The sequence below is a fragment of the Globicephala melas genome, chromosome 1 (assembly GCF_963455315.2).
Source record: "Globicephala melas chromosome 1, mGloMel1.2, whole genome shotgun sequence".
Classification (NCBI taxonomy): domain Eukaryota; kingdom Metazoa; phylum Chordata; class Mammalia; order Artiodactyla; family Delphinidae; genus Globicephala; species Globicephala melas.
In genome coordinates this window covers 15,262,873-15,287,362 of record NC_083314.1, presented here as the reverse complement: position 1 = coordinate 15,287,362, position 24,490 = coordinate 15,262,873, and the positions used below count along the sequence as shown (strand labels likewise).

Genomic DNA, 24,490 nt, shown 5'->3' with positions numbered 1-24,490 from the left:
GGTTTTTATTCTTCAATTTGCTAATGTGGTCTATCACATTGATTGATTTGCAGATATTGAAAAATCCTTGCATCCCTGGGGATTTTTCTATGGGGATCCCATAGAAATGCCAAGGGTCTAATTCAGTGGTGTTCAAAGAACGCAGGGATAAGGGAGCAGTGAGCCTTTTCCGCTGGTCAGTGCCTGGAGGGGGTTGGAGAACTTCATGGCAGGACAGATGTGGGAAGCCCCAGAGGGGAGGTTGCTTGAGGAAACTGTGGGAGAAAGGAGAGAAATGCACCCATACTCCCCAAGTTCCTTTAACCTAAACTTAGCCTGGGAGTTTGCCTTTTCTACATTGCCAATGTCAGTGTCAACTTCTTACTATCAGTAACTCAAAAGAAGTGTTTTCTAACGCTAACAGATTAGGACCTGTTTTGAATGCTGACACATAAGGTGTGCATCAGTAACTGTTTCCATATAATCAGTTGGGTTCATGAGCTTCTTTTTTCTCAAATTTTATGCATTGGGGTTTGGGGCTTCTATGATCCCATCTCATCATCACTTTTATTTTTTACATTAGCAGATATGGATTGCATGCCTCTCGTGAGCATAAACACTTACAAGTTTTATTAAATTCTCAAATTCTAAAGGAAAACAAGGATTTAAGTATTATAGAAATAAATGACCTCCTCAGAAGATTGGCCAGAAACCTTTGAGGGCAATCTGCTAGAATTACGGAGGTCTAGTCAGGGGCAGATTTACTGAGAAGCTGATGACATTTAAGCACCAGATCATCTCCATTGCCTTGCCCCCCTCCAAAGCTTTGTTTTTAGTTTTACATTTATATTATTTTTATTAAAGAGAGTCCCTCTCCAATTGCATGAGTTTCAGGCACCTCAAAACCTGGATATGTCTCTGGTTCTAATGATAGTGGGGCTTCCAGGAAACAGTAAATCCTGCAAGGGGTAGGAAGCCAGAACAAGAGGAGGTTAAAACAAGGCTGAATACAAAAATCAGAACTAAAGATATGAATATTCCAAATGAGACAAGTGCTCAGAAAGTAACAAGTCTGAGTTGGGCAAGAGAGTGAGGGGTGTGGGAATCAGGGTTGGGTCTGAAGCTGGGTGGCCAGGGACCACAGAGGAGAATTCCCTGGAGAATTTAGATTAAGAACTAGATAAATTAGGAGTTTGGGATTAACATATACACACTACTGTATATAAAATATATAATCAACAAGGACCTACTGTGTAGCGCAGGGAACTCTACTCCATATTCTGTAATAAGCTACATGGGAAAAGAATCTAAAAAAGAATGCATGTATGTATATGTATAACTGAATCACTTTGCTGTACACCCGAAATTGACATAACATTGGAAATCAACTCGACTCCAATATATAAAATACAAATTAAATTTTTTAAAAAAGAACTAGATATGAGGTATCCACAAGTGAGGTGCTTGTGACAGGCATGCTGCGGAATGGTGTGTGTGTATAAGGAAATCTCTCATATCCTTTCCAGGACAAAAGCAGTCCCAAAGCGAGGAGAGGAGAGGGTCAACTCAACTAAAATGAAGAGCGAGGGTTTTAGACCCCTTGGAGAGTATCCAGCAAAGTGCTTTGCATGTAAGCACTCAACCAATTAGCTAATGTAGAGAGGAAGCAGGGTAATACACAAGAATTGAGTCACAGCCTCTGTTCCCTCCAGAGCCAGTGAAAATATTCAGCTAATGTCACAGTTTTCCACGTCACCACTCAGGCTCTGAGAAGGCCAGCCTCGCTTCCTGGCATTAGAGTAGCAACCTGTACACCTGTTTACTGAATGCCAGGGAGTTCTCATTTCACTTGGGACTTCCTTTTATGTTCCAAATAAAACCTAAAATCAGGAGACACAGGTTTGCAGGCCAGCATTTTCCATCACTTTCACTTGGCGTCGTTTAGTGATAGGCGATGTGTCATTTTCTCTGTAGAGTGTGTGTGCAGCTGGGAGATGAGTTATTTATAATAATAAGACTTTGCACTATGTAGATATTTGCATAGTAAGCAGATCATATGGAGTTGGTGGCGTCTGGTGGGTAACCTTGGACTCATCAGTAGATCTAATTATTGAATGTGGCTTGTTGGAATTTTCAAGCTGTCGCCCATAAATATTTTAACCTATTGGTGCTGAAACCTGTCTACCGGAGATCAAAGGCGTTTTCAGATCTAATCTGTCTTGAGGGAGGGGTAAGGAGGTAAGGGGCTGTTATCGTAGAGAAGAGAATCGAATTTCCCCATCTTCCTCTTTTCTACCTCGGCTTCCCAGTTTCCACCACACACCTTGCTTAATCTTATTTCGCATAATTTTGCATTCATGGTCACTGTTTCCCTGGTCTTTGGCTATTTTATTCAAACTCTCCTGGCCTCTTCAGACAGTCATTCAATGACTTCTATTCACAGGACAAAATTTGGTGTGAAGCTGTATCTCCACCTCTCATGCCGTACCTCTGAATGGAAAGATAACCTTTGACAACGTTCAGTTCTTTATGAAGATCGCTGTTAGCGCGTCGCCTGACGGATGGCGTGTTATGTGGGAGAATTCATTTGAACAGACTTTCTATCGAAGGCTGAATACACCCCCAAATCACAATGGTAATCAGAGCCAGCCGCCTCATTTCTGATGATTTTACACATCAGTCGGGCTTCAGAGATGCGTCCACATGACACTGTACCCACACTGAGTTGTTTTGGCTGCAGGGATGGCTGCTTTTCTCTCTCTCATTTTGCTTTCCAGCTGCATTTGTGAGTGTTTTTGTCCTCTGCTAAAATATGTTTTTCAAAAATGTGATTAACAGTCATTTTCAGATATAGATATTGGCTCTCCTTTGCCAGAGAGACACAGCGTGTAAGAACAGGCAGACATCAGAATAATACAAAAGGGTATGTTTATTCATCAGGAACTGTGTTAATGACTACATCTGCCCCTCTCATTGGGGGCTGACTGGGTTCATCTCTGCTCATCTGATTTGCTGATGTCCCCCCCTACCGTGAAATCTCTTCGTTTTGTACCCCATAAATAAAAAAAAACCCATGGTTGGTCTGATGTTTATGCTTTAAGTGTAAGTTAGAGCAGCTGAAAATTTGAAAACTGTACTCAATGGGCTATGCTCACGAGACACATGGATGTAGAGGGCTGGCATTCTGAACGTTCTTTAAACAACTTTCCCATCTAAAGAATTCATGCCAAACACCATTAACAGTAGACAGTGAACTGACAGCAGAGCATCATAAAGCAATGGGAAGTTTACATTTGTTTTATAGCCTGTCATTTTTATTTGTTTCTTTTTCAAATAAATTTGTGGGCTCGTTTCAGTTGCTTGGAGCTGTGTCTTTGGATGTTTTTGGACTTGAGAGCTTTGAAAGCCCCAAAGCCAGTGACTTGAACACCACTTGATTTGCATCTACTCTAGGCCAGTTTCAGATCTACCATCTGATCTACCATCCTATGGAAGGAATTTTAAAGAGCAGTCTTCCTTAAAGGAATGAGTCAGCCAGTACATAGCATGCCCCGTGAGCCTTGCATTGTGCTAGGTGCGCTCAGAGAGGTAAGGGGAGTAATACCTAGTCTTAAACGTGTAGAATTCATATCAGATTGACTTGAGCAGGAAGCATTTAGTAACAGGGTGAAATTACAGAGATGGAAATGAATGTGATGTAAACTGTTTCTCTTACCATGAAGAATGAGGATGATTTAACTGCTTTCAAATGCAAATTTGGACATATTCAAGATAATCCTCCCGCCTTATGTTCCCATCAGGTGGCATAGAAACTTGGCCACTAACGTCTCTGGTCAAAGTTTTAGAAAGGTGTTTCTTGAGTTTCTAAATCCTGCAGAAGTATTCCTAGTATTTGGTGGGAAGATGCTCCTTTAGCCAGCAGTTTTTTGGGGGACACCGGTCCATTTCAGTAAGTCTCTGGGCCACAGAAGGTAACAGGGATTTGTTTCAACTCAGCCACAGTGCAGAACCTTGGAGGAGTGGACGTAAGTGATAAATCAAGGGCCATTGTCCCTGGTTAATGAAATGAGACTGATAAAATTTCTGGAGGTAGAAGTTGGGTTGCTGTTTCACATGGCAACTTGTGATAGTCATCTGTGCTGCCTTTGGGGTTGAATTCTTTTTTTTTTTTTTTTTTTGCGGTACGCGGGCCTCTCACTGTTGTGGCCTCTCCCGTTGTGGAGCACAGGCTCCGGACGCGCAGGCTCAGCAGCCATGGCTCACGGGCCCAGCCGCTCTACGGCACGGGGGACCTTCCCGGACCGGGGCACAAACCCGTGTCCCCTGCATCGGCAGGCGGACTCTCAACCACTGCGCCACCAGGGAAGCCCTGGGGTTGAATTCTTTATCAGTACTTGTCTTCCCTACCCTCCTACTCCCTACTCCAAGAGCTCTGACGGTCCCTAGTAGCACCAGCCTAGAGACTGCACACAGTCTAAAGAATCTAGTGTTTCCCGTGCTACCTGAAGGCAGTCTTCTTTCCCTATCAGTTGCCATCAACTACAGCATCTTGTGGATATTCTAGAGCAGTCACTGGAGGCCAGGGTTTGGATTCAGCTGCTCTATCCTTCCACTGAGGATGTTGTCTGATGGCAGAGAAATAATACAGTGTATGGAAAAAGCTCTGTACTGGAATCAGAAGTCTGTGTTTAAGACCTTAGCTCTGCTGTTTAGCTTTGTAACCCTGAACAACCGCTTTGCAACTTGCTGCATTTGGAGATAATAAGATTGAGCTTGCCCATATCACATTCTGGCTGTCAGGCTCAAAGGAGTTAAAAAGTAGGAGTGATTAGTAGTGGTGAAGATTTTTATATCTGCTGTGCTGGGTTTGTGGTTCTGGTGTTGTAGCTGTTTTATCTAAGTGCCTAGTTCCTTTAGGATATGTTTGAGCAGCGTGGGTTAAAGGTGAGATTGTGATGTGGGACTAGACCCATGGGGCAGAAGATCTGGGGTTTTTTTAATTCCCTTTGGTAGATCATTCTTCTTGCTTATATCACAGCTCCTCTCTTGGATGCACTGTGGATCACTTAACACCCTTCTCTTCCTCTTCATCTGCTCCCACCTCAATCCCGTAATTGGGCTGGGGCTTTATTATTATTTACTATTGACTACCCAGCACCTAGAACAGTGCTTGGCATGTAGTAAATTCTCAGTACATATATACTGAATGAACACCTAGATGGATGGATGGATGGAAGGAAGGAAGGGAGGGAGGGAGGGAGGGAGGAAGGAAGGAAGGAAGGAAGGAAGGAAGGAAGGAAGGAAGGAAGGAAGGAAGGAAGGAAGGAAAGAAGTCCAAGTAAAACTTCTTTGATAGGCTTAGAAAGTTTGGTTTCATCAAGGAAAATCACCTAAGAATAGAGCAGGAAGGGTAAGAGTTTTGTGGAGACTGACATGATAAAGATATTTACAAGACTGAAGTTTTTCACTCTCTAATCCTCCAAAGTCGTAAATGGTTTTTGACAATAATCCTTACAAGTGCTGATATTTTTCAGGCGTTGAGCTGAAGATAAGGATAATATCCTTGAATTATCCAATAGCACAATTACAGTATTCCGAAATTTGTTATGAAAATGCCATTGGCTTAGTGTTTCTTTCCTGTCCCGTCTTCCTGCTTTGGCAGGAGAGAATAAAATGATTGAGTTAGTAATTACATGGTATCATGGGAAAATATCTTAAGAATTTTAGACTGAAATCGTAGGACCACATGGTGATAGCTTGCTCTCTTTGAGTCTCTCTGTCTCTCTCTCTCAGCCAACCACTCAACTTCCCCACCTTCCCACCCCCCTACCCCCAATAATTCAGAAGTCACATTCAAGTCTTAATGTTTTGGCATGGTGGGACATTCTCCCACATTGGAATCCTATATATATGTATACAGGATGATTGAATATCCCTTTTGCCCTTTTTGTGAGTATTCTGTGTATTTAATCTCTATTATCTCTGAACTCATTACAGTCCTCTTAAAGAGCTAGAGAAAAATCTTCATGGATTATTCAGAGTAATTAATCACATAGAATTACAGTAGTTATTAGAAGCCTTAAACTGATGATAAGATTTATCAAATACAGGTGGGGAAGTTAGCCTTTATCACTGATGATGATAAGTAAAATAGCACACAGTTTAAGGAATTATTTTGACACTAGTTGTTTACTAAGTAATTAAAATCAACCATTGTTATTAAGCCATTGTTATTAAGTAACTATAGTATAATACTGGCTCTACACTTCCTGTGGTGTGAATAAACTAATGAATAAACTAAATTACCAATGATATTATTAATAGAATAAATTTAAGTCGTATATATAGCAATCATTCAGGTTAGTATATCACCAATAATATTAAATAAAATTTACACTGAATCTTTACACTACCAAATTAATTGTTATATTATTCAATTATATTTTACTTTTTAAGATATTTTAAAATGATTTACAAATTTCTGCTTGGTACCATAAATTATGTTGAGAATTGAGCGTGTGTTTGTTTTTCTACACTGCATCATAGTATACAAAAAAAAAAAAAGTCAGATGATAATCCCAAAGGATTCAACTCCTTGGCTTCAAAGCCATTCCAGTTCAAACTGGACTCAGCTATGTGAGTTAAAGCATAGTCTCCGGGTTTTAAGAGTGAACCAATTCTATCCCTAATTATTATTGTTGCTCTGTTGAAAACAAGTGATAACATACTTGGGGATAAAATATATCCATCAATAAAGGCCACCATGATTTTCATGGTGATGAATTTACTGGCTCTGAAGCTGATGAGTTAAAAGTAAGCAAAAGAGTACTTTTTCTATAAACTTGCATAGGCTACTTGACTTACAAAGGAATAGGAAAAAAGAAGACAGAATTCTGATACAGAAAAATTGTGGGTTTGAACTTTTATTAAAAGTTTTTTTTTTGTAATGGTCAGAAGAGCCATTTAAAAACCACCTCTAGGGCTTCCCTGGTGGCGCAGTGGTTGGGAGTCCGCCTGCAGATGCGGGGGACGCGGGTTCGTGCACCGGTCCGGGGGGATCCCACGTGCCGTGGAGCGCCTGGGCCCGTGAGCCGTGGCCGCTGAGCCTGCGCGTCCGGAGCCTGTGCTCCTCAGCGGGAGAGGCCACAGCGGTGAGAGGCCCGCGTACCGCAAAAACAAAACAAAACAAAACAAAAAACAATAAAAACCACCTCTAATGTTACCGTGTAATAGATTAAATGAGAATTTAGGATATTGTAGATGTCAGGTTATCTTTTGAGTTAAATGTAGCAGACAGCAGAACTTTCCCTTTGGTGGACGTTGACACTTTGAGAAGGAAAACATTACGCAAGTCCTTCTGTATGTTGGCCCATCTTTTCAGTCTTGCTTAAGTCCTAAGAGTTTCCTATTACTCTTGAATGTGAATGCTGTGAACGCCAAATAGAAATTGTGACAGAAATTTTTGTTGATCTGATGAACGGAGCTGGTTGTTGTCCTGTGCAAGCTCAGAGTGGTCTTAGCATAGTGGGGCAAAGTCACAAGTCTTGTGTTTAAAAATTTCCAGGCCTGCTTATGTCATTTTAAAACTGTGTGTCCTTGGATTAATCACAGAACATTTCTGGTCTTGATCTTCTTTAAAAGAAGGCATTTAGGGTTTCACTCGTGGCGCAGTGGTTGAGAGTCCGCCTGCTGATGCAGGGGACGCGGGTTCGTGCCCCGGTCTGGGAGGATCCCACATGCCGCGGAGCAGCTGGGCCCATGAGCCATGGCCGCTGAGCCTGCGCATCCGGAGCCTGTGCTCCTCAATGGGAGAGGCCACAGCAGTGAGAGGCCTGCGTACCGCCAAAAAAAAAAAAAAAAAAAAAAAAAAAGAAGGCATTTAGGTCTAAATAGTTCTCAGTTTAGGATCCTTGGAGGAAGTAAGGGGGGAATGACTCGTTTTCAGGATTTTTAAAAGTCTAATGAAAACAAGACATAAAATCTCAGTGTAAACAAACTAACTAAATATCTCTTTACTTTTGCTTTTGGGATTACATAATCCCCAAATCCCATAATCTCTATCCTCTCCACCCCTGCCTTTATTAGTTTCGTTTTTTTGCAACATTGGTTTATCTTAATATAAATTACAAATTTCTGACCAGCCATAATATAGCTTTTTATTAATAAAAACAGAACAGTTATTATTAACTAAATGCAGTTTGATTGTCCAACACAAAGCAATAGGACTCATGGGGGAAAAACTCTAAAAGGTGTCAGGTGGTCCTTGGTAGTAAAAAGTGCAGAGTCCCTTTTACTATTTTTAGTTCAGTACTTTCAAAGTGGTGCACTATTTATGATGGCAGCTAGAAGTAACAAAATACTATTCTCACTTCACAGGCACTATATCTAAATTGTCAGACAGCATCATTCATGAGAATAAACAGATACTTTTGGAATAAATCAGTTGGTTGATACAGTTATACAGATTAATTTCTTAACCAGCACAATCTGTTTTCTTTCAGAACATTAGATTATATACCCATGTTACTGTATTTGGGGAAATCTTGAATTGGGTACCATTTGGTCGGTAATTCATTCTACTTTATTTTTAAATACTCTCTAAAACTTGCTCAAACAGAAAGGATAAATAAACTGGGTAAAACATACCTCATTGTCTGTCAATTCTACTTTGTAGAAATCACTAAAAAGAGAGTACTAGGTATTAAGCTCTTTTCTGACCTGGTTCTGTAAAGTATTTAGCTGTTTCCCCTATCCAAAATTTAAATGGCATTGCAGTGGCCAGTAACAAATGAATTACTGATTGTAACTCTGATTGTAACTCTGAGTTTTGGTTAGCTTCATATTAGACACAAAACAAGACTAATGTTACAATTAACATTAGCCATGAGACAAGCAAATAAAACTTACACACACATGTCAATTTATTATTTTTAGAGGTTTGCCTTTTCAAAACAAACCTGGCCCAGATTCATTTTAATAAAAGAGAAACTGATGCTTGGTGAATAAAATTATTTGTACATATTATCTTATTTATTCTTCTCAACAATGTAAACTAAGCATTATTTTCCCATTCTGCCAATTGGGAAGCTGAGGCTTGACCAGTTTAACTCATGTGCTCAAGCTAATAAGCACATTTTTCATACCCATTTTTTTTACTGACTCCAAAGTCCATCCTTCCTCCAGCATTCTAATATCACTCCAAATGAGTACGTTTTAGTTTTGGTATTCCAGTCAAGTGAAGGTTTTCAGTATATGTTTCTGTAATTTCCCAATATAGTTTTATCTGGTTGTGATCTTAATACTGATTTTGGGGTCGAGTTCAGATAAAAATGAATGTTGTAAACAGTAGCTCACTGCTGATCACTAGAATATTTGGATGTTAGAAAGCATCACAGTTATCTACTGAGTAATGAATAACCTGGAAACTTAGTGGCTTCAGAAAATAAGGACATATTCATTCTCATGCTTTCTGTGGCTTGGAAATTTAGGATGAGCTTGGTTGGGAAATTCTGGATCGGGGTTATTCATGAGGTTGTCTGTCACCAGGAAGTTGCAGTGGGTTTCTGGGCAGAGCTACAGCCGAAGGACGGCTTGAATAGGACTGGAAGACCCATTTCCAAGGTGGCTACTTATAACAGCTGGCATGTTGCTGTCTCTCCATGTGGGCCTCTCCCCATAGCATGGTGGCTGGCATCTCCCTAGAGCAAGTGATTCTCTAGAACAAGGCAGAAGCTGCAATGTCTTTTATGACCTAGCCTTGAAAGTCACACATTATCACTTCAGCCTTATTGAAGTGGTCACACTGGCCAGCCCTAATTCACTATTTCTTTACGACTCATGCAAAAAAATGTGAGTATCAGGAGACAAGGGTCATCATAGGCCATCATGGAGGCTGGCTACCAGACATGAAACATACAGTATATATGTACTTTTACAGATAATTTTTTATTGGTACTCATCCCTTAATTTTAAAGAGTAGGAAGCAAATCCAGATTTATTCAAGGTCATGTAACTTTAGGGAAGAATCTGCCTTAAATTGACTATTACACAATGTGTGTAATCTCTCTCTCTCTTTGAAAAAAATACACACTGGTGCTGATTTGGAGGTTTGAGGTTGTCTTGTTTCTAGCAGAGATTCGTTGTGAAGAGCCATTTACAGGTGCTGAGCTGGCTTTAGCCACCACAGAAGTCCAGTTACAGTTAGTCCTGATACAAAGTTACAAAAAATGTACAAAAAACTTTCTTTCCTGTGATGAGAACTTTTAGCATTTCCTCTTACGGCAGCTTTCAAATATGCAATAAAGTATTACTGACTATAATCACTGTGCTGTATGTTACATCCCCATGGCTTACTCACTTTACAACTAGAAGTTTGTACCTCTTGACCCCCTTCACCCATTTTGCTCACCCACCATCTGCCTCTGGCAACCACCATTCTATTCTCTGGGTCTATTAGTTTTGTATTTGTTTTGCTCTTAGATTCTACATATAAGTGAGATCACACGGTATTTGTCTTTCTCTGTCTGACTTTTCACTTAGCATAATGCCCTCAGAGTCCATCCATGTTGTCGCAGATGGCAGGATTTAATTCTCTTCTGTGGCTGAGTAGTATTCCATTGTATATATACATATGCATATAAACACCGTGGCCTCCTTGCTATTCCTTGATTAGTGATATTAACCATCTTTTCATGTGTCGGTCATCTGTATCTTCTTTGGAAAAATGTCTACTCAGATCCTCCACCTATTTTTTAATCAGATTGTTCGTTTTTTTTGCTATTCAGTTGTATGAGTTCTTTATGTATTTTGAATATTACCCCCCTATCAGATATATGATTTGCATGTATCTTCTCCCATTCAGTAGGCTGCATTTTCCTTTTGTTGATGGTTTCCTTCGCTGTGAAGAAGCTTTTTAGCTTGAAGTTGTCCCACTTGTTTATTTTTGCTTTTGTTGCCTTGCCTTTGCTTTTGGAGTCAGAGCCAAAGAATCCTTACCAAGACTGATGTCAAGGAGCTTACTGCCTATGTTTTCTTCTAGGAGTTTTTTTTTTTTTTTTTTTTTTTTTGCGGTACGCGGGCCTCTCACTGTTGTGGCCTCTCTTGTTGCGGAGCACAGGCTCCGGACGCGCAGGCTCAGCGGCCATGGCTCACGGGCCCAGCCGCTCCACGGCATGTGGGATCTTCCCGGACCGGGGCACGAACCCGCGTCCCCTGCATCAGCAGGTGGCCTCTCAACCACTGTGCCACCAGGGAAGCCCATCTTCTAGGAGTTTTATGGTTTCAAGTCTTGCATTCAAGTCGTTAATACATCTTGAGTAAATTTTAAATGTGAGGTAAGATAGTACTCAGTCATTTGCTTTTGATGAGCAGGAGACTTTTCTGAGCTAAAAGAGGTTTCAAAACATAAGCCTGGTTATTCACCCCTGTTCAAAATGCTGTTGTGGCTGTCCATTTCCATTTTAAGTCAGAGTATTTAGAATGTTCGAGAAGACTGACCTGGGCTGACCCCCATCTCCTCCCTCACCTGGTCTTTCTCCTCTCCCCTCGTGTCTCTGCTCCAAACACCTGACCTCTTTGTTATCCCTTGAGCTATCCAGGGCCTTGGCGCTGCTTGAAATATTCTTTTATATATCCTTGTGATTAACTCCTTCCATAATTCAAGGCTTTCCTCAAATGTTACTTTTTCAATGAGATCTACCCCGACCATCCCATTTTAAATTGCTGCCCTCTGCCTAGAACAATGAACGAAACATAGTAGGTGCTCAGATTTTTTTTTTTTTTATTGAATGAAAGAATTATTAGTGAAGGTGTAGGGAGATGCCAGTGCTGCTTTTTCTGCCCAAGGCAGTTTGGTACCTTTCACTTGGTTCATTTTCAAATACTGATGCTTGGTCTTTTACAAAGTCTCTAGAGACAGTAATCAAGTGTGAATGTGCTTTCTTTCTGCGGGAGATTTCCTGTCATTCAGAAACCAGTGCTGTTTCCCTCCTCATATCTTTAGAGTTCTAACATAAAAAAAGAACAGAAGAAAAGAAAAACACTTCTACTAAGATGTGTTATAGGGGACGGGTTGATATTCTCTTAAGGGAGGAAATTAACTGAGCCGTTGCTGTAGACATTGGGGAAATTGTTTCACTCAGAGTTAAAAAGCAGCTTGGGAGTATAGTATGGGGTGCCTGAATGCGCTTTATGATGGTCTTAGCTTATGACCTTATATTGCTTTTATTTCTCTATTAAATTAAGATATATCTCATTGAGGCCACCATCCTACATGACACGGCAGGGTCGATTTTGTTGCCCGTGAACAGAAGTGTCTCCGATTGAATGGAAAGCTGTATCTTTGACATGTGCTTAGTGTGAGCCATCTCTAGGCTGGACTTTCCATGACTGTGGGTCTCCATGGAGTGGGAACAGAGTGCGTGGACCCTCGGCATGTGGGCTGAGTGCTTTGCTGAGCTTCTGCCTTCCCAAACCCCGAACTTGTGTCTTGCCTTCTTCTCTATGGGTTTCCAGTGAAATGTCCCTAACTGGTCCTTCACGTGGAATCAGTGCAGCAGGAGACAACTGAGCTTTTAAATTTTACGAAACATCTAAAGAAATCAAAACTTTATGAACAATAACTATCATGGGTTAGATTGTGTTCCCCCCAAAGATGTTGAGGTTCTAACCCCTAGGGACTCAGAATGTGACGTTAATTGGAAGTAAAGTCTTTGCAGATGATTAAGTTGAAATGAGGTCTGTAGGGTGGGTCTTAATCCAGTAGGACTGGTGTCCTTATCAAAGGGGGAAATTTGGACACAGAGAGAGACACAGGTAGAATGCCACGTGAAGATGAGTTTATACAGCCATAAGCCAAGGAACTCCAAAGATTGCCAGCAAACCAGAAGCTTCAGAGAGAGGACTAGAACAGGTTTACCCTCACAGCTTTCCAAAGGAACCGGCCCTGGTGACATCCTTGATTTTGGACTTCTAGCCTCCAGAACTGTAAGACAATAAATTTCTGTTGTTTAAGCCACCCTGTCTGTGGTACTTTGTCACAGAAGGCCTAGCAAACTAATACAGTAATTATTCACTTATGTATCGTAATGCAAGCATTAGGCAGCACTCAGATGACACCACAACAATCCACTTAGCACATTTTACGTGTGAAAAACCTTAGGTACAAGCAAAGATGTATGGGGTAGATTATGTTCATATAATGAGGTAATTATTAAACCCACATTTCCATGCAGTGCTATTTGTTAATTACAATAGCTTGATCTTGACATACCTGCTCTGAAATGACTAGTTATTATCTGGGTATTAGAACAGAGGCATGTAGAGGCATTACCCCCTTTTAGAAGCAAACATGGAAATGATCTTGTCTAATGTCTTCATGTTACAGAAGAAGAGTTGAGTAGTTAGCCTTTGTGGGACCAGAGGAGCTAGGAAGGAGGCTTGATCCAAGATTCCCAACCACCCTTCTTTTTTTAAACCAAAGTTCCTCTCTTACAAAGTATGAATCATCACAGAAGAGCTACTCAACCAATGTTTGCTGAATGAATAAATGAAGCTAAAGATTTTGGAGCCAGGCTTAGAGTTTTGGTGAACTACCAGATCTTTTTCATTAGTTTACGTTGATAAGAACTTTACCTCTTAGAATAGGAAAGAAATCGGGCCTGGGCTGATCTTGAATCCCAGTGTGCCCACACTTTGCTGTGTGAAGTTGGGCAAATTCACCCTTCCATCATCTTCAGATGCTGTGTACACCTTGCAAGAGATGAGATAAGAATACCTTGGAAGGTTATTTTTAAATGTGAGTTAACGTAAAGCACCAAGCAGAGTTTTTCGCGTTTAAGTGTTCAGTAGTGGCTCTTCTGACTTAAACGTCTTTAAAGACAGTACACAGCATAGTATCTTTACATACCTCAACTATGCTGTTGATGTGGCAAGTGCATTTGATCCAGCTTTCTTTTAATTTTTTAATAATGATGAGGTGTGAACCCCGTTCCAGCTCTGACCCTCCCCTCATCTTTTCTTTATCCAAGATCTGGGCATTCTTATGCAGGTACTGGGGCTATGAGGTCCAGAGAGGGCAAACCTGAATAGTTCACACAAGACTCCTATCCACAGCTTTCTCTTTTCTGACACGTTGTGCCCACCCACAGGAGAGAGCCACAGATAATCACAGGTAATGGGGCCATGCTGTGTGTGATTATTTGAGCAGCCCATAGGAGAGGAAGCAGCACCCTGGCTCCAGCCCACGGTTCAGGGGTCATACAAAGCATGTAAACGTGAATGTCCACGTTTGGTTATCTTTCCTGAAATAGGCTTCAAAGGGTGGATATCACCTAGGTGCTCTTAGTGGTCATTTGACATTTTTCTCCTGTATTTTCCATAAATTATATATATTTATCAGGATGCATTCTAAATCCATTTATATTTGTCTTACTTGTGCAGTAACTTGGGGTTTATGAGATCTAGGTGTTCATTTCATGCCGTAGGAAGGAATATTTCTACTTATCTCTTACAGAGTGATTAGGAGTATACTCATCTGTGCACACTGCTGAGACTAAAATCCCTGAAAACTGATGCTTAATTGTCATAATATAAATAGTAAAATGTGAGCAAAATGCTAAATTACGTAGGGAAAATGGAAAATAGAAATTATTGTAAGTGGCTTTATAGTTACAAAGATGAAGTAGTGTCTAGATAAAATATGCCATTTTCAAACCTAATTTTAGACCCATATTGCTCAGTGAAATGAGGTTAGCATAGTAAAATAATAAGAATATAATTGTCCCACATTGGTAGGCAAATGACACTGGCAAAGGTGTAGAAAAAGCATGTTGTTAACATCTGAAAGTTCATTTTTAGTCTCTTTCTTTTTTTTTCTTTGTCTAACTTTTTCCTGCAGCTTTAAGAAGTAGAGAGTCATAGACAATATTAGTATCTATTCTTCAGATAAATCATCTATTTTACATTTTAGATATTTAGCTTTTCTTGCATTTTATTGTAAGAAACAGTTGCTTGAAAACAGGGTCTTTGTTTCATAAGAGGTTAGCTGCTTCCACTTGAAATCACATTCCTTTGTGATATTACAATTAGCTCTTTAGCAGGAGCTCTGATGCCACCAAGGTGGAGATGCAGCAGCAGTAAGTAGCAAGGGGATCAATCCTTAGGAAACAAAGATCCTGTTTTCATGCAAATACCTTTAGTGATTAAAAAAAAAAAAGAGCATGGGTGGAAGAGCTATTGGTTTTACATTTTTAGAGAAATTGCTGAATGCTATTTAGCCATGCAATCTTGTGACCTTTACAGTTCTCTCAAGGTTAATGGGGTCCAGGAAAATGGTAATGTAATAATTTGGGTTTCTTGGATGTCCCACTAACTTATAGTGTATGTCCCTCAAATTTGCTAGCATTTTGTATGGTGGAGGAGGGTGGTGTTGCTTATAAAATGTATCTGGAATCCCTCTGTCCTTATTCGAAACTCCTTTCTGTTTCGAATCATCCAAAGTGTATGAGGAAAGACGACCTCAGTGGGGAAATTGTATACATTATTCTCTCTTTTATTCAAATTAAATAGGAAGCTACAACTTGTAGTCCAAATATAAAATAGTCAAGAGTATTTTTTCCAGGAAACCTCTAATGTAATATCACAACTCTTCAAGTCTAAGACATTTATAGCCAGCAAATGTCAAAAGTTGGGGATTCAGCAGGACCTTGTTACTGAAATATGCATCTAAAAGCTCTGGTTTCTGTCTCCTGGTGAACAGCGAAGGGATGCTGTTTACTCCTGTGCTGAGGATCTGGGAAGGAAGAGTGGGACGTGGGTCTGTGTTTCTGTCTGCAGGGCTGTCACGTGAAGTGGCCACTGCCTTCCTCCGTGAATATCCTCCTGGTGGCCGGCTCTGCAGGGCCCCTTCCAGGAGCTCTTGAGAGGCCATGTGTTTTGCTGTTATCAAGAGGGGCTCATTATACCAAGGGACTCAATTTAGAATGACCTTAATGGGATTGGGAGTCACACTGCAGTCTAGCCCTATGACAAAGAGAATTTCAAGTACCCTGTATTTATTATGCTTTTCTCTTTAATAACGTCTGTCTTTAATATTTTTCTGTTAGCTCCTTCAGTGTTTTTCTTCTCCATGTTTTTGGCATTTTTATGATTTGCAGTTCCATTCGAAATGGGCACATGTTATAATGTCATCTAATTCTGTTGAGAAAGACGCCCCCATTTCCTGTGGCTTTTGGCCAAGCCACACTATTACTTTTGATTCTGATATATATATTTTTTTCACAGATTATGTAGGCTGTGCAGTATAAAGTAGAAGATTCTTTCCAATTTGAAAAGAGATTTAGTGCTTTCTTTTGCAATCTCCCTGGGGGCAGAGGTGATGTGTCTGACAGTCAGGTCCTTCACACCTAATACAGGGTCTGGCCGCTGAGAGTGCGTAGTGATTGTTGGTTGAATGAATGAATGATCGGCATTCTAATCACATTCTTTTCTTAACATTAATATAAAATCGAGTTTTGCTCTCAGTTGACTGGGCTGTGGATGGGCCCAGTACTTTGGGGGTGTAGTGAATACATAACATGATAGATTGGAAATCAAAGTCCAAATATTTTAAGCTTTTTTGATATTCCTTGACTTTTTCTTATTTCTCATTCATTCATTGATTTATTCAACTGTCAAAGTAAGGCCCCTACTCTAAGCAAATTACCATATTACACTGTCTCCTCTTTTCTTCTTGCCTATTCTTTTTCACTTCTCTTATTTATCTGTTCATATCTTTTGATTTTCACTCTTCTTTTTCCCTTGGGTGTTACCTCTCCCACTCATCTGCTTTTACTCTTCTCCTTGCTGTCTCTATGCTTCCCACTTTCTTTCCTTGAGCTCCTTTAGTAGTTATCATTTCTACTTCCAATCCTCTGCATCTATATATTTCTTATACTCTCCTTTTAGAAATATATCCTATCGTCTCCTTATCTACCTATTTCTTCTCGTTTCCTTTTTTTCCTTCTCTGTCAGGTCCAAAGAAGCAGAGACATAGTCATGTAAGCAGTAATTCTAGGTTCTTCACCTTCATTTCAAAACCTGGCTTAGATTTGTTTATAACAAACAGTGATCCAATTGATTCCATCATCTTCAGGTAAGATCTTGCCTAAAGCTCTTCAAGCACAGGATAAACTGTCCTTAGAAAAAAAAAAAAAGGTAAATAAAAGCCCTCCCGAAAAGGCTAGCCTTTGATTTTCCTTAGTAACCTACCTTTTTTTTTTTTTTTGCGGTACGCAGGCCTCTCATTGTTGTGGCCTCTCCCGTTGCGGAGCACAGGCTCTGGAAGCGCAGGCCCAGTGGCCATGGCTCATGGGCCCAGCCGCTCCGCGGCATGTGGGATCCTCCCGGACCGGGGCACGAACCCGCGTCCCCTGCATCGGCAGGCGGACTCCCAACCACTGCGCCCCCAGGGAAGCCCTAACCTACCTTTTGAATCCTGGCTTGGAGTGGAGTTCCCCTCTCCATTTCTGTTGTTCTCTGCTTTATATGCAGAGAGGTCCATACCAAGGTTAAAAAAAAGAATAAGAATAGAATATGCTCAGGATACAAGGTTGGTTTATAATAGAACAAAAAAGATAGGAGGAATGTAGTCATGAAAGAGAGAAAATGCTATAAGCCATTCTTAAAATTCTGAACTCATTTATTTATTCACCAAAATAGACTCCAGGTACCATATTAGTGACTAGGGATTCAACAGTGCACAAGACTCAGCTTCTCCTAAGGGGGATAATATTCTGCTGTAGTGTGGTGAGTGACATGATAGGGCTATATGAAGGCACCCAGCCCAGAACTTGGAAGGCTGAGGTTACAACCCTGGGAAGAAACGACAGTTATGCTGAGTCAAGAAGGATGATTTAATAGTAAAGAGGAAACATGGTGGAAGGCAGCAATGCAGACCTGGTTGATGGAAGCATCACAGGAGCAACATGGCTCGGGTCTATGGTTTCTGTGATGTGAACACAGAGAAGGAGGCCATGGCGGTGAAATCATCAAGGTCTTATTGGCTGTGCTAGGAGTACGGACTTTGATATGAAGCAACGGGGAGCCATTGAAGGGTTTTAACAGGGCAGTGGTGATCTGGAATGTTCACAGAGAAGGCGTGGAGTAAACATCTCAGACAAGGACACAGGGGAAGGTTGCAGTATTCAAGGGGAGTGATGGTGGTCCCTAAGAGGGTGATGATGATGGTGGGAATAAGTGATGGATTCATGGTGTATGAAGAGTGGAGATGGACAAGCCGTGATGATATGTTGGAGGCAAGAGATGAAGGAGGGACAGCGGGGAAGAACGGCATTCAGTCTCCTGGGTTCTGAGGAAAGGTAGTATTTCTGAAGAGTCATCTCAGTTGTCTTTGATCTTTAAGTGCAGGCTTGTTCCTAAAAGCTTCCAGATGGACATCCCTGAAGACTAATGTCATGTTATGTTTCATCACAGTGTACAGCCAGGCTGGCTTCCGAAGGTGCTCTCATCCGTTTGCAGAAATCCTGCACACCAAGAGCAGGCCCCCAGGCGGTGTAGGCGCATTCTTAAGTTGTTGGAACAGTTTGGAGTGAATTGAGTGTTGGGAGATCAGTGGTTACAGTATGTTTCCTACTGTTCCTTATGGATGAGTTCGGTCAAAATAGTTGTACCAGTATGTGTGTATGTGTGTGTGTTGATGTGTGGATGTGTGCACACGTGTGTTTATATATGTGCATCCACAGTGTGCATGTGAGTGTGTCTGTGTGTCTCTACACAGATGCTTCTCTTCCGGTTCCCCCATCACTGAGAGGATCTCACTTAATGCCTTGAGATGCTGGTGGTCCCTGTGCTGTGGAGAACTAGGAACTGGGAACCGGAGGGGAGCCACTGATCCATTTCCACAAAAGAAAGCCAAACTGTGGTCAGTTATAATGATTTTTGTTCACTGCCGGAAGTCTGGACTAAATGTGAACTGGTGACTCTGAAGTAGGTGACTCCATAGCCCATTACCAGTCCCCTGAGATGTGTAATCCACTTTAAAGATACATTTAAATAGCCTACTATGGGAAATGTAGTCAGCAAGCTCAGAGATACGCTTCCATTTCAGAACTCGCAGAAATGCACTTACAGATTTAAGGAAAAAAAAATCTTTGCAAGAAGTAAAATGCGCATGATAGAGATGATTCATTGTATTAGAGCAATTAAAACATTGGCTCCTGTTTGCATCCATCATCCTCCTGAAATAAAAATATATTGGAGAAAAAGCTATATTTACCTGGAGATAAAATTTAAAAGATAAGGAAGATAAAAGCCCATTTTTCTGAAAGAAGTAACTGAAAATCTGCAGTACGTTATAATTCAGGCAGAACCTCATCATTATGGACCAGGAGCCTGAGTGAGATCATTGTGGAACTGGAGCCAGAGTGAGCACAGTCTCTACCCAATATTTTTTGAGGCACAAACGTAGCCAGGAGTGAGTCATTCAACAGGGTACCTCAGAGATGCAGCGTCGTGGATATAAATGGGCAAGACTTCGGTACCGGAAAATCCGTCACCTTAACCTTGGATGTGCCGTCATCATCTCCCGGTGAGTTCACAGAAATCAACTTCCCCGATTCCGGTTCATGCCTTAGGCCAGGTCTGTGCTGCAGTGATGCTTCGGGTGACTCAGAGAGGACTCATAAATCTGACGATCTCTGCTCCCAGACTCCAAGTGATATAACCTTTCCTTCTTGGGTTACAAATACATTATATAAAAGTAACATGGGAAATGGTTACTCTGTGTCGACTTTGCTCATTGCCTTCCTCTGAGAATGTGCCAGGGAGGACAGAACTGGGAGACTTTGGTCCTACCGAGGAAAGGTAGGAGAAGCAGGGGTGGGGGGAGGGAGGGATGGCTTTCCCTCACCATGTTTGTTTGTCCAACATGTGTCGGTATGGGGTACCAAGAAGAGCGTGGGACTTAGGGAAATATAGTTGCAGTCTCTTGGGTCTAAACATAACTAATTTGCAGAGTTGTCTTAAAGGGTGAATGAAATCATTCATACATTCATTCACTAATCAACTGTTCATTGAGCTCTACTAAACTGCTAAAGAACCAAGAGTGAATAGTATGAAGTCACTGCTCTCCTGGAACTCACATTCTAGTGGGTAGAGCTAGAGTTAAGAAACAATTGAACAAATAAATATTTACAATATCAGCAGGTGGGTGATAAAGCAAGGTAAGGACTGAGAGGAACCAAAGAGTGGTGCTACTTTATTTTTTTTAAAATTTATTTCTTTCAAGTATAATTGACTTACAGTGTTGTGTTAGTTTCTGGTATACAGCAAAGTGATTCAGTTATACATATATATTCTTTTTCGTATTCTTTTCCATTACAGTTTATTAAAAGATATTGAATATAGTTCCCTGTGCTGTACAGTAGGACTTTGTTATCTATTTTATATACAGTAGTTTGTATTTGCTAATCCCAAACTCCTAATTTATCCCTCTCCCCCTTTTCCCCGTTGATAACCATAAGTTTGTTTTCTATGTCTGTGAGTCTGTTTCTGTTTTGTAAATAAGTTCATTCGTGCCCTATTTTAGATTCCACATGTAAGAGATAGCATATGGCATTTGTATTTCTCTCTCAGCCTATTTCACTTAGGATGGTAATCTCTAGGTCCATCCATGTTGCTGCAGATGGCATTATTTCATTTCTTTTTTATGGCTGAGTAATATTCCATGGTATATGTGTACAACATCTTTTTTTTTTTTTTTTTTTTTTGCGGTACGCGGGCCTCTCACTGTTGTGGCCTCTCCCGTTGCGGAGCACAGGCTCTGGACGTGCAGGCTCAGCGGCCATGGCTCACAGGCCCAGCCGCTCCGCAGCATGTGGGATCTTCCCGGACCGGGGCACGAACCCGTGTCCCCTGCATCGGCAGGCGGACTCTCAACCACTGCGCCACCAGGGAAGCCCTGTGTACAACATCTTTATCCATTCATCTGTCGATGGCCATTTAGGTTGCTTCCATGTCTTGGCTATTGTGAATAGTGCTGCTGTGAACATTGGGGTGCATGTATCTTTTCCAAATAGAGTTTTCTCCAGATATATGCCCAGGAGTGGGATTGCTGGGTCATATGGTAGTTCTATTTGTAGTTTTTTAAGGAACCTCCATACTGTTCTCCATAGTGGCTGCACCAGTTTACATTCAAGTGGGGCTACTTTAGACGTGGTGATTAGGGGAAGCCTCTGAGGAAGGAGGTGCTACGATGCAGTGACCTGCTGGGTAAAGCAGAGCGTATAGGGAAGCATCTAGCACAGTGCTTGGCAGGTGGTTAGCGCTTAATCAGTGGTCACTATCGTTATAACTCCTATCATCATTATCCTCAACAACAATGGGGCCTCTGTGCCCTTTCGAAATTTGGGGAGCCTGTAAAGTCTTATAGGAAGCTTGGTTGAGAGCGCATGTATAATGGAATTCTCTATCTGTATATATCAAGATGTTATATTTTCAGTTACAATTTAACTTTGGAGATAGCTAATAATGTTGAAAGGAAAATCAGCAAAAGCTGATTGTTCTGTGTGGTTAAATATCTTGCCATGTTTCCCCTTCAGTACCATTAAACCTATCTTGCTCACCTACTTGTGTCGGTCACTGCGCTAGGCACTGGGGAAACAAAAACGTAAAACTGAGTCTTTGCCTTCAGGAAGCTTAGAATCTTAATATTTTCCCTAAAAATTCAGGACTCATGCACCCTTTGTTTGACTCGAACCTGCAGGAGAGTTGATATGCTGACAAGGCTCTGTAGAGTTTAGAAAAAACAAGTTGCATTTGAGTGTTAACTTTGATGTTTGTTTAGTTCTATAAAATATGTAAGAGGCTTTTCCATTAGCGAGTAAGACTTTCAAAAAGCTTTCAGAATCTCATGTCACAAGTCGTCGTTAAGTATTCCTAAGGGGGAGTCACAAAGACTGACAGCTCGGAAACTTAGCACAGTATGTGGTTTAGGATGTGTGGCCAAAGCGAAGCCCCCATTCCCATCTTAAGTGAGGTCATGCAGGGCCAGCTGATTCATTTGGTCTGGAAAGTCCAGACTGCATGGGAATCTACAATCCACTTGGCAACACTCTATTATCCTTTGGCCTTTATAAGCAGCATATCACACCCTCTCTGGGGAAAGTTAGGGCTAAAAATCTCAGCCTAGGTATATTTCAGTGATGGAACGAAGTGGGATTTGGGAAAAGTGATTTACACCTGAGAGACATATATGTGGTGCATTAAGTGGCATACATAAAACACACCTGGAGATTGCTTTCCGGAGTCTATTTTTGTTGTGAGTCTATAAGTTTACTTTGGGACCAAACATGGCATCTACTCAGAGAGGCCTATACTGACTCTGTTACTGAACCAAACTTGAGTCCACCTTCCTGCACGCAGTAAAGCCAATCGACTGACATCAGGTTGTAGTGAAGGAAAGTACAGTATTTCTTACAGGGCGCCAAGCAAGGAGTCAGGTACCTAGTGCTTAAAAGGCCCGAACTCCCCGATGGCTTTCAGGGAAAGGTTTTTAAAGACAGGGTGAGGGAGGGGCCTTCAGGGTGTGTGATCAGCTCACAGACATTCTTCTGATTGGTTGGTGGTGTGGTAAATGGGAGTCAACATCATCAACCTTCTGGTTCCAAACGGTCTGGGGTCTCCATGCTTGTGGGCAACATACAGTTAACTTCTTCCACCTGGTTGTGGTTTCAGTATCTGCAAAACCGCTCAAGGATATGGCTCAGAATATTATCTGTAGCTCTTGAGGAGGAACTAAAGGACTTTGTTTAATGGATAAACTATTATTTTGTCTTGCTTGACTGTTCTCCTCTGCTTCTGCATTTTCTCGTTTCTCTGCCTAAATTTATTCTTTGGAACTTGGGGAAAGCCTGGCAGGCTAAAGTTCTTCTACAGACAAGAGGCAGGCAGAGGACTTGGTGGGGGGGTCTGTCCTGGGAAGGCCCCATAGGGTCCTGCTCGGTTACAGCTTTTAACCACTGCTCTTCACACTCTACCTCCTTTCTCTGCTGTTTGGTCTTCAGGGGAACATTTTGTTCTATTCACCTCCCCTACTCTATCCTATCCTACCCAGTCCTATTCTGTAGTTCCCTATTAGGTATGCATTTGCGTATTCCTTGGCTGTCTCTCCCATTAGATGTGTAAGCCTTGTGAGGGCAGGAACTTCTTGTTCACATTTGTATACCCAGTGCTTGGTGCAGAGTAGACTCCCTATGAATATTTACTGAATTCATGAATTGTAGCGATGATGGCTGATGACAGCAACAGTAACAACAATAAAACCCTTAAGGTTCAGGAGAGCAGTCAAAACTGTGAAATCAGAGCAAGGTTTCTAACATTTGTTTAGATGGCAGAGAACTTGATGCTCTATGTAAGACCACATGATGTAGTGATGCATGAAATTAACTATCTTTCTAAACTTTATCGTATGAAAGCGGTACTATGGCCAAATGTTAAAGGAACTATAGGGACGAGGCTAGTAAGTTGTATTTCATTGATTGTTTTAAAATATGTATACTTTTATTAATTTTTTAATATTTTTTGCAATTTGGATAAGGGGTGTTATTATTCAGCTTTAACATTAAGACTCATAGATGCAGATTGCAAAACATCCATGTTCCGGGGTGTGGGGTACACACTGATTCAACATACCTGCTGTTCTAGAAACATTGTCTTTGCCTTTCACGCTATCCTTCAGGTTATATGCTTCACTGACACTATGGACAAAATCTGGATGGTTTGACCTAAGAGTAGACCCATGTTGGAAAAATCTCCAGTGACATTCCTTTGTGAGTTCAGATAATTTTAAGAGAATTGTTGGATATAAGAGATTTTCTTAATGTTACTGTAGATTATTTACATAGCTTGTTAATCATCCAACTACTCCAATTACTCTTTCAACTAAGAGTCATTATAAAGGGCTCAGGATAGGTCTTCCCTCCCTGAACTTCACCCCTGCACACACCATTCATCTAGGTTAAAGCCAAACCACCTTTCTCAGAAAGTAAATTTCAGGAAACTGTTCAAACATCTCAGTCATAACTGATACAGAAGAACTTTCTTCTCACCAACTCTTTCCAGTGGAGAATGTCTTGTAAACATCTACTACTGAAGCACAGGTAGAAACCCATGAAAATCAAGACATCCTGCCTGGAAGCAGAAAACCGCAGGAACACCTTTTACTTCTGAATATGAAGGAAAGTGTGAGCCATTGCTGAGTTATTGGGTATAAATGAATAATGACTGGGAATGCGACACTGCGTGAAGGAAATCTGGTGCTGGATTTAGACACATACTCATCTATACATGTTATCAAAGATTTGAGTTGAGTTTTTTGATTGGTGGTATCTTTGAAACCACTGTTTTACCTATTGCACAAAGATTTTAACTGGAGAAAGGGTGATACATGACATAAATCTATAAATCTCTCTTTGTGAATAAAAAGATACTCATATCTGATGTTTAGTTTCATCTC

General features: G+C 41.1%; 1 protein-coding gene across 20 annotated transcripts in view; it reads left to right on the top strand.

Moving 5' to 3' along the window:
- The window catches only part of ESRRG (estrogen related receptor gamma), a 640,838-nt gene that overhangs the window by 124,747 nt on the left and 491,601 nt on the right, over window positions 1-24,490 (top strand). For 2 of the 20 annotated variants that reach the window (XM_060297234.1, XM_060296444.1), the window contains exon 1: window positions 19,446-19,564. The exons of 14 other annotated variants lie outside the window; for them this stretch is intronic. The gene's annotated coding sequence lies outside the window, so the exon portion shown is untranslated. Of the gene's footprint in view, window positions 1-2,526; window positions 2,765-19,445; window positions 19,565-19,689; window positions 19,840-24,490 lie in introns of those variants that run through there. 4 more of the 20 variants (XM_060296891.1, XM_060296794.1, XM_060297478.1 and 1 more) reach the window with 4 other exon arrangements.